Below are 10,850 nucleotides of genomic sequence, written 5' to 3'. Positions count from 1 at the left end.
CTCTACAAGAACAGTATCAGAAAGGTCATGCTCACACACGGTACTCGTGGACACTCAGATTCTCCTCAGGGATTATATTTCTGAATACACAGTTTGTTCTGCTGCCTTAGTGGTCTTCATTTTTTGATACCTTTTGTAGACTCTGAGTAAAAAGGTCTTGCATCGTCATGAGAGGCAGAAGATGCCTCACTGACAGTTGCAGAACCGCCACTCATAAATGAAGGCCAAGGCCTGAGCTTTTCCTTGCCATGGCATGTGGTGAATGGCTTGTTGCCAATTTTATATTTTTCTGCACTAAACTATTCCTTTAATAGAGGTATTTTATTTATTTACCAGTGTAAATATTATTGTTGTTTTTTATTTATTTATTTATTACGGATGCCCTGACTTAAACTCTATATGCCCTTAAGCATTAACTTTAGTTGATGATGTTGAAGGACTAGTATTGTCATGACTGGTGGCATCAGATGCAGCGATAGTATTTGCTTGCTGCTCCGGTTCTTCTCTATACTGATCATTTTTCATTTTTCAATTTGCAGCTCAGCTCATACTGCAGGGAGTCAAATGGCTTTATTATGTACATGAACAAATGCACTGGGGTATAGCACAGAGAACAGAACAAACAATAGAACAATGGTGGTCATTCCGAGTTGTTCGCTAGCTGTTTTCGGTCGCTGCGCAGCGATCAGTCAAAAAAGCGGCACTTCTGCGCATGCGGTGCAATGCTCACGCGCGACGTACTTTCACGATGCAGTTTTACACAAGGTCTAGCGAAGCATTTCAGTCGCACTGCTGGCCGCAGAGTGATTGACAGGAAGAGGGCGTTTCTGGGTGTCAACTGACTGTTTTCAGGGAGTGTTCGGAAAAATACAGGCATGCCAGAAAAAACGCAGGCGTGTCTGGGAGAACGCAGGGCGTGTTCGTGATATCAAAACAGGAACTGAACAGTCTGACGGCATCGCAAGCGCTGAGTAGGTCTGAAGCTACTCTGAAACTGCACAAAATTATTTTGTAGCCGTTCTGTGATCCTTTCGTTCGCACTTCTGCTAAGCTAAAATACACTCCCAGTGGGCGGCGGCATAGCGTTTGCATGGATGCTAAAAACTGCTAGCGAGCGGTCAACTCGGAATGAGGGCCAATAATAAGATTTTACTCACCAGTAAATCTATTTCTCGTAGTCCGTAGTGGATGCTGGGAACTCCGTAAGGACCATGGGGAATAGACGGGCTCCGCAGGAGACTGGGCACTCTAAAAGAAAGATTAGGTACTATCTGGTGTGCACTGGCTCCTCCCACTATGACCCTCCTCCAGACCTCAGTTAGGATACTGTGCCCGGAAGAGCTGACACAATAAGGAAGGATTTTGAATCCCGGGTAAGACTCATACCAGCCACACCAATCACACCGTATAACTCGTGATACTATACCCAGTTAACAGTATGAAATATAACTGAGCCTCTCAACAGATGGCTCAACAATAACCCTTAGTTAGGCAATAACTACATACAAGTATTGCAGACAATCCGCACTTGGGATGGGCGCCCAGCATCCACTACGGACTACGAGAAATAGATTTACCGGTGAGTAAAATCTTATTTTCTCTGACGTCCTAGTGGATGCTGGGAACTCCGTAAGGACCATGGGGATTATACCAAAGCTCCCAAACGGGCGGGAGAGTGCGGATGACTCTGCAGCACCGAATGAGAGAACTCAAGGTCCTCCTCAGCCAGGGTATCAAATTTGTAGAATTTAGCAAACGTGTTTGCCCCTGACCAAGTTGCAGCTCGGCAAAGTTGTAAAGCCGAGACCCCTCGGTCAGCCGCCCAAGATGAGCCCACTTTCCTTGTGGAATGGGCTTTTACTGATTTAGGATGCGGCAATCCAGCCGCAGAATGCTCCAGCTGAATTGTGCTACAAATTCAGCGAGCAATAGTCTGCTTAGAAGCAGGAGCACCTATTTTGTTGGGTGCCTACAGGATAAAAAGCGAATCAGTTTTCCTGACTCCAGCCGTCCTGGAAATATACATTTTTAAGGCCCTGACTACGTCCAGTAACTTGAAATCTTCCAAGTCCCTAGTAGCCGCAGGCACTACAATAGGTTGGTTCAAGTGAAAAGCTGATACCACCTTAGGGAGAAACTGGGGACGAGTCCTCAATTCTGCCCTATCCATATGGAAAATCAGATAAGGGCTTTTACATGACAAAGCCGCCAATTCTGACACACGCCTGGCCGAAGCCAAGGCCAATAACATGACCACTTTCCACGTGAGATATTTCAAATCCACAGTATTAAGTGGCTCAAACCAATGTGATTTTAAGAAACTCAACACCACGTTGAGATCCCAAGGTGCCACAGGAGGCACAAAAGGGGGCTGAATATGTAGCACTCCCTTTACAAATGTCTGAACTCCAGGCAGTGAAGCCAGTTCTTTCTGGAAGAAAATCGACAGAGCCGAAATCTGGACCTTAATGGAACCCAAGTTTAGGCCCATAGTCACTCCTGACTGTAGGAAGTGCAGAAAACGACCCAGCTGAAATTCCTCTGTTGGGGCCTTCCTGGCCTCACACCACGCAACATATTTTCACCAAATACGGTGATAATGGTTTGCGGTTACTTCTTTCCTGGCTTTTATCAGCGTAGGAATGACTTCCTCCGGAATGCCCTTTTCCTTTAGGATCCGGAATTCAACCGCCATGCCGTTAAACGCAGCCGCGGTAAGTCTTGGAACAGACAGGGCCCCTGCTGTAGCAGATCCTGTCTGAGCGGTAGAGGCCATGGGTCCTCTGATATCATTTCTTGAAGTTCTGGGTACCAAGCTCTTCTTGGCCCATCCGGAACCACGAGTATCATTTTTACTCCTCGTTTTCTTATTATTCTCAGTACCTTTGGCATGAGAGGCAGAGGAGGGAATACATAAACCGACTGGTACACCCACGGTGTCACTAGAGCGTCCACAGCTATTGCCTGAGGGTCCCTTGACCTGGCGCAATATCTAGTTTTTTTGTTTAGGCGGGACGCCATCATGTCCACCTGTGGCCTTTCCTAACGGTTTACCAACAGTTGGAAGACTTCTGGATGAAGTCCCCACTCTCCCGGGTGTAGGTCGTGTCTGCTGAGGAAGTCTGCTTCCCAGTTGTCCACTCCCGGAATGAACACTGCTGACAGTGCTAAGACGTGATTTTCCGCCCATCGGAGAATCCTTGTGGCTTCTGCCATCGCCATCCTGCTTCTTGTGCCGCCCTGTCGGTTTACATGGGCGACTACCGTGATGTTGTCTGATTGGATCAGTACCGGCTGGTTTTGAAGCAGAGGCCTTGCCAGACTTAGGGCATTGTAAATGGCCCTCAGTTCCAGAATATTTATGTGTAGGGACGACTCCTGACTTGACCAAAGTCCTTGGAAATTTCTTCCCTGTGTGACTGCCCCCCAGCCTCGAAGGCTGGCATCCGTGGTTACCAGGACCCAGTCCTGTATGCCGAATCTGCGGCCCTCTTGAAGATGAGCACTCTGCAGCCACCACAGTAGAGATACCCTGGTCCTTGGAGACAGGGTTATCAGCCGATGCATCTGAAGATGCGATCCCGACCACTTGTCCAAGAGGTCCCACTGAAAGGTTCTTGCATGGAACCTGCCGAATGGAATTTTGCTTCGTAAGAAGCTACCATTTTTCCCAGGACTCGTGTGCAGTGATGCACCGATACCTGTTTTGGTTTCAGGAGGTCTCTGACTAGAGATGACAGCTCCTTGGCTTTCTCCTGGGGGAGAAACTTTTTTTTTTTTTTTTTTTTGTTCTGTGTCCAGAACCATCCCCAGGAACAGTAGGCGTGTGGTAGGAACCAGCTGTGACTTTGGAATGTATAGAATCCATCCGTGCTGTTGTAGCACTTCCCGAGATAGTGCTACTCCGACCAACAACTGCTCCTTGGACCTCGCCTTTATAAGGAGATCGTCCAAGTACGGGATAATTAAAAACTCCCTTTTTTCGAAGGAGTATCATCATTTCTGCCATTACCTTGGTAAAGACCCTCGGTGCCGTGGACAGTCCAAACGGCAGTGTTTGGAATTGGTAATGGCAATCCTGTACCACAAATCTGAGGTACTCCTGGTGAGGATGGTAAATGGGGACATGTAGGTAAGCATCCTTGATGTCCAGGGATACCATGTAATCCCCCTCCTCCAGGCTTGCAATAACCGCCCTGAGCGATTCCATCTTGAACTTGAATTTTTTTATGTATGTGTTCAAGGATTTCAAATTTAAAATGGGTCTCACCGAACCGTCCGGTTTCGGTACCACAAATAGTGTGGAATAGTAACCCCGTCCTTGTTGAAGTAGGGGCACCTTGACTATCACCTGCTGGGAATACAGCTTGTGAATTGCCTCTAGCACAGCCTCCCTACCTGAGGGAGTTGTCGGCAAGGCAGATTTGAGGAAACGGCGGGGGGAGACGCCTCGAATTCCAGCTTGTACCCCTGAGATACTACTTGAAGGATCCAGGGATCCACCTGTGAGCGAGCCCACTGATCGCTGAAATTTTTGAGGCGGCCCCCCACCGTACCTGGCTACGCCTGTGGAGCCCCCGCGTCATGCGGTGGACTCAGAGGAAGCGGGGGAAGAATTTTGATTCTGGGAACTGGCTGACTGGTGCAGCTTTTTCCCTCTTCCCTCGTCTCTGTGCAGAAAGGAAGCGCCTTTGACCTGCTTGCTTTTCTGAAGCCAAAAGGACTGTACCTGATAATACAGTGCTTTCTTAGGCTGTGAGGAAACCTGAGGTAAAAATTTTTCTTCCCAGCTGTTGCTGTGGATACGAGGTCCCAGAGACCATCCCCAAACAATTCCTCACCCTTATAAGGCTCTATGTGCCTTTTAAAGTCAGCATCACCTGTCCAGTGTCGGGTCTCTAATACCCTCCTGACAGAATGGACATTGCATTAATTCTGGATGCCAGCCGGCAAAATATCCCTCTGTGCATCCCTCATATATAAGACGACGTCTTATGTTCGCAAAATAGTATCCCTGTTTGACAGGGTTACAGACCACGCTGCAGCAGCACTATCTGCAGGTCTCAGTCTAGTACCCGAGTGTGTAAATACAGACTTCAGGATAGCCTCCTGCTTTTTATCAGCAGGTACCTTCAAAGTGGCCGTATCCTAAGACGGCAGTGCCACCTTTTTTGACAAACGTGTGAGCGCCTTATCCACCCTAGGGGATATCTCCCCGCGTAACTTATCCTCTGGCGGGAAAGGGTACGCCATCAGTAACTTTTTAGAAATTACCAGTTTCTTATCGGGGGAACCCACGCTTTTTCACACTTCATTCACTCATTTGATGGGGGAACAAAACACAGCCTGCTTTTTCTCCCCAAACATAAAATCCTTTTTTAGTGGTACTTGGGTTAATGTCAGAAATGTGTAACACATTTGTTATTGCCGGGATCATGTAACGGATGTTCCTAGTGGATTGTGTATATGTCTCAACCTCGTCGACACTGGAGTCAGACTCCGTGTCGACATCTGTGTCTGCCATCTGAGGGAGCGGGCGTTTTTGAGCCCCTGATGGCCTTTGAGACGCCTGGGCAGGCGCGGGCTGAGAAGCCGGCTGTCCCATAGCTGTTACGTCATCCAGCCTTTTATGTAAGGAGTTGACACTGTCGGTTAATACCTTCCACCTATCCATCCACTCTGGTGTCGGCCCCACAGGGGGCGACATCACATTTATCGGCATCTGCTCTGCCATCACATAAGCCTCCTCATCAAACGTGTCGACACAGCCGTACCGACACACCGCACACACACACAGGGAATGCTCTGACTGAGGACAGGACCCCACACAGCCCTTTGGGGAGACAGAGAGAGAGTATGCCAGCACACACCAGAGCGCTATATAATTTAGGGATTAACACTATATTGAGTGAATTTTTCCCAATAGCTGCTTGTATATACAATATTGCGCCTAAATTTTGTGCCCCCCCTCTCTTTTTAACCCTTGAGCCTGAAAACTACAGGGGAGAGCCTGGGGAGCTGTCTTCCAGCTGCACTGTGAAGAGAAAATGGCTCCAGTGTGCTGAGGGAGAAGCCCCGCCCCTTTTTCAACTGACTTTCTCCCGCTTTTTCTGGAATACTGGCAGGGGTAATTTTACATCTATATAGCCTCTAGGACTATATATGATGTAGATTTGCCAGCCAAGGTGTCATATATTGCCCTCAGGGCGCCCCCCCCCAGCGCCCTGCACCCTCAGTGACCGGAGTGTGAAGTGTGCATGAGGAGCAATGGCGCACAGCTGCAGTGCTGTGCGCTACCTTGGTGAAGACCGAAGTCTTCTGCCGACGATTTTCTGGACCTCTTCTTGCTTCTGGCTCTGTAAGGGGGACGGCGGCGCGGCTCCGGGAACGAACACCATGGCCAGTTCCATGCGGTCGATCCCTCTGGAGCTAATGGTGTCCAGTAGCCTAAGAAGCCCAAGCTAGCTGCAAGCAGGTAGGTTCGCTTCTTCTCCCCTTAGTCCCTCGATGCAGTGAGCCTGTTGCCAGCAGGTCTCACTGTAAAATAAAAAACCTAAAATAAACTTTCTTTCTAGGAGCTCAGGAGAGCCCCTAGTGTGCATCCAGCTCGGCCGGGCACTAAATCTAACTGAGGTCTGGAGGAGGGTCATAGTGGGAGGAGCCAGTGCACACCAGATAGTACCTAATCTTTCTTTTAGAGTGCCCAGTCTCCTGCGGAGCCCGTCTATTCCCCATGGTCCTTACGGAGTTCCCAGCATCCACTAGGACGTCAGAGAAATACAGTACCGTGCAAAAGTTTTAGGCAGGTGTGGAAAAAATTCTGCAAAGTAAGAATGCTTTAAAAAAATAGAAGCGGTAAAAATTTGTTTATCAAATAAAATAATAATAATAATAATAATAATAATAATAATAATTTTATTTATATAGCGCTTTTTCTCCAACAGGACTCAAGGTGCTTTACAGACATCAAAAACAATGCACATAATACAAAAGATTTAAGTAATACAGCAATAGATAAGCCACACAGACAAAAGAAAACCTTGAGCACACAGTAAGCATAATGCATGATTGGTGTAGGCATTTTGGGTAATAACTTCCAAGGGTTGTGTATTCCACCCTCACAAGGTGCCAGGTGCTGCAGCCATCTTGGGCGCACTGTGTAGGATTACCCAGGGTGGAATAGTCTACCCCTAGAAGAGATAACACAAAATGGGGAAATTGCAGAGTCCTAAAGTTCAGAGTAGGGTTCCAACAAAACCATCAGGTCCATATAATTTTCATCCCATCCACAAGTGCACCAGATGAAGCTGCCATGTTGGGCGCACTACGAAGGTTACACTGTGGGATATGAACCATACAAGGGCTAAATGCATGTATGGGCAAACTGACACGTGTTTAGTAGTATGCTATACCCTGCACGGAAAGATCCAAATGAAGCACACCCTGCCCACGGAGACACCATCCGAGGAAGCCATGTGGGGCGCACTGCACAGGTTGCTGCTGGAAGGGTGTGCAATCAGTGGAGGTAAACATTACAGGAATAGCATACAGTGGGGTGGAAGTATGCTGTAAGAAGAAAAAGAAGAGAAAACACATTTGCAGGAATCAACAGATGGAGAAAAACTGTAATAACATTATTTTGAGAAATTTATAAATGACCTGGTCTCATGGGAGCAGTGCGGGTGAGTATGAGAATGTGGGGAGCACACTAATGTGCAATGGAAATGACCCTGCTGCTGGGCCTGGTCCTGATGCTCGCTCCCCTCAGTTCCCTGCTCAGCTTGAGGGGTAGGTCCGGGGGCAGTCATGATGTTCTTGGACGGAGGGGTAGCAGGCATTGGTCCTGGTGTTCTCATGGCAGAAGTGAGGAGAGGACATATAATGAATGATCCTGAGTTGCAGTGTTTGTGGAACTAAATTTAATTAGAGATTCTAGTGTTGTCCAACGTCCAAATCCCGTTCAAACTCCGGTTCTAACTTCATCCTTAAAATAATAAGATTTTACTTACCGGTAAATCTATTTCTCGTAGTCCGTAGTGGATGCTGGGGACTCCGTAAGGACCATGGGGAATAGACGGGCTCCGCAGGAGACATGGGCACTTTAAGAAAGAATTTAGATTCTGGTGTGCTCTGGCTCCTCCCTCTATGTCCCTCCTCCAGACCTCAGTTAGAGAAACTGTGCCCGGAAGAACTGACAGTACAAGGAAAGGATTTTGGTAATCCAGGGCAAGATTCATACCAGCCACACCAATCACACCGTATAACTTGAGATAAACATACCCAGTCAACAGTATGAACAACAACAGAGCAACAGGTCAACCCTGATGCAACCATAACATAACCCTTATTTAAGCAATAACCATATACAAGAATTGCAGAAGAAGTCCGCACTTGGGACGGGCGCCCAGCATCCACTACGGACTACGAGAAATAGATTTACCGGTGAGTAAAATCTTATTTTCTCTAACGTCCTAGTGGATGCTGGGGACTCCGTAAGGACCATGGGGATTATACCAAAGCTCCCAAACGGGCGGGAGAGTGCGGATGACTCTGCAGCACCGATTGAGCAAACACAAGGTCCTCCTCGGCCAGGGTATCAAACTTGTAGAACTTTGCAAAAGTGTTTGAACCTGACCAAGTAGCCGCTCGGCAAAGTTGTATTGCCGAGACCCCTCGGGCAGCCGCCCAAGAAGAGCCCACCTTCCTAGTGGAATGGGCCTCAACTGATTTTGGCAGCGGCAATCCAGCCGCCGAATGAGCCTGCTGAATCGTGTTACAGATCCAGCGAGCAATAGTCTGCTTTGAAGCAGGAGCACCAAGCTTGTTGGAAGCATACAGCATAAACAAAGACTCTGTTTTCCTGACCCTAGCCGTTCTGGCTACATAAACCTTCAAAGCCCTGACTACATCAAGCAACTCGGAATCCTCCAAGTCCGTAGTAGCCACAGGCACCACAATAGGTTGGTTTATATGAAAGGATGAAACCACTTTCGGCAGAAATTGTGGACGGGTCCGCAATTCTGCTCTATCCGCATGGAAAACCAGATAGGGGCTTTTATGTGACAAAGCCGCCAATTCTGACACACGCCTAGCCGAAGCCAAGGCTAATAGCATGACCACCTTCCACGTGAGATATTTCAACTCCACCGTTTTGAGTGGTTCAAACCAGTGGGATTTCAGGAAACTCAACACCACGTTAAGATCCCAAGGTGCCACTGGTGGCACAAAAGGGGGTTGAATATGCAGCACTTCCTTTACAAACGTCTGAACTTCAGGTAGAGAAGTCATCTCCTTTTGAAAGAAAATGGATAGGGCCGAAATCTGGACCTTAATGGACACCAATTTTAGGCCCAAATTCACTCCTGACTGTAGGAAGTGAAGGAAACGGCCCAGCTGGAATTCCTCCGTAGGGGCATTCCTGGCCTCACACCAAGCAACATATTTTCGCCATATACGGTGATAATGTTGAGCTGTCACGTCCTTTATCAGCGTAGGAATGAACTCCTCCGGAATGCCTTTCTCCGCTAGGATCCGGCGTTCAACCGCCATGCCGTCAAACGCAGCCGTGGTAAGTCTTGGAACAGACAGGGCCCCTGTTGCAACAAGTTCTGTCTTAGAGGAAGAGGCCACGGGTGTTCTGTGAGCATTTATTGCAGATCTGGATACCAAGTCCTTCGTGGCCAATCTGGAACAATGAGTATCGTTCTCACTCCTCTTTTTCTTATTATTCTCAGCACCTTGGGTATGAGAGGAAGAGGAGGAAATACATAGACCGACTGGAACACCCACGGTGTCACCAGGGCGTCTACAGCTATCGTCTGAGGGTCTCTTGACCTGGCGCAATACCTCTGTAGTTTTTTGTTGAGGCGGGATGCCATCATGTCCACCTGTGGCAGTACCCACCGACTTGCAGTCTGTGCGAAGACTTCCTGATGAAGTCCCCACTCTCCCGGGTGGAGGTCGTGTCTGCTAAGGAAGTCTGCTTCCCAGTTGTCCACTCCCAGGATGAACACTGCTGACAGTGCGCTTACGTGATTTTCCGCCCAGCGAAGAATTCTGGTGGCTTTCGCCCTCGCTACCCTGCTCCTTGTGCCGCCTTGTCAGTTTACATGAGCCACTGTGGTGATGGTGTCTGACTTAATCAGAACCGGTTGGTCGCGAAGCAGGGTCTCCGCTTGACGTAGGGCGTTGTATACGGCCCTTAGTTCCAGGATGTTGATGTGAAGGCAAGTCTCCTGACTTGACCACAGACCTTGGAAATTTCTTCCCTGTGTGACTGCTCCCCACCCTCGGAGGCTTGCATCCGTGGTCACCAGGACCCAGTCCTGAATGCCGAATCTGCGGCCCTCGAGGCGGTGAGCACTCTGCAGCCACCACAGGAGAGACACCCTGGCCCTGGGGGATAGGGTGATTAACCGATGCATCTGAAGATGTGATCCGGACCACTTGTCCAGTAAGTCCCATTGAAAGGTCATTGCATGGAACCTGCCGAAGGGAATGGCCTCGTATGATGCCACCATCCTTCCCAGGACTCGAGTGCAGTGATGCACTGACACCTGTTTTGGTTTTAATAGGTTCCTGACCAGTGTCATGAGCTCCTGAGCTCTCTCTATCGAGAGATAAACCCTTTTCTGGTCTGTGTCTAGAATCATGCCTAGGAAAGGCAGACGAGCCGTAGGAACCAACTGCGACTTTGGAATATTTAGAATCCAGCCGTGTTGCCGTTACACTTCCAGAGAAAGTGCTACGCTGATCAGCAACTGCTCTCTTGATCCCGCTTTTATGAGATCGTCCAAGTATGGGATAATTGCGACCCCCTTGCTTCCGCAGGAGTACCATCATTTCCGCCA

At 48.5% G+C, this 10,850-nt stretch overlaps 1 long non-coding RNA gene across 3 annotated transcripts in view; it reads right to left on the bottom strand.

Moving 5' to 3' along the window:
- Positions 1-342: 342 nt before the first annotated feature.
- LOC134947694 (uncharacterized) overlaps positions 343-10,850 on the bottom strand; it is a 54,053-nt gene continuing 43,545 nt past the window's right edge. For 2 of the 3 annotated variants that reach the window (XR_010182699.1, XR_010182701.1), the window contains exon 4: positions 343-550. This is a non-coding gene — a long non-coding RNA (uncharacterized LOC134947694). Of the gene's footprint in view, positions 551-6,940; positions 7,985-10,850 lie in introns of those variants that run through there. The other variant, XR_010182700.1, reaches the window with a different exon arrangement.

The sequence above is a fragment of the Pseudophryne corroboree genome, chromosome 8 (assembly GCF_028390025.1).
Source record: "Pseudophryne corroboree isolate aPseCor3 chromosome 8, aPseCor3.hap2, whole genome shotgun sequence".
Taxonomy (NCBI): domain Eukaryota; kingdom Metazoa; phylum Chordata; class Amphibia; order Anura; family Myobatrachidae; genus Pseudophryne; species Pseudophryne corroboree.
The sequence above is the reverse complement of the archived record's forward strand: the minus strand, read 5'-3'. Positions and strand labels throughout refer to the sequence as shown.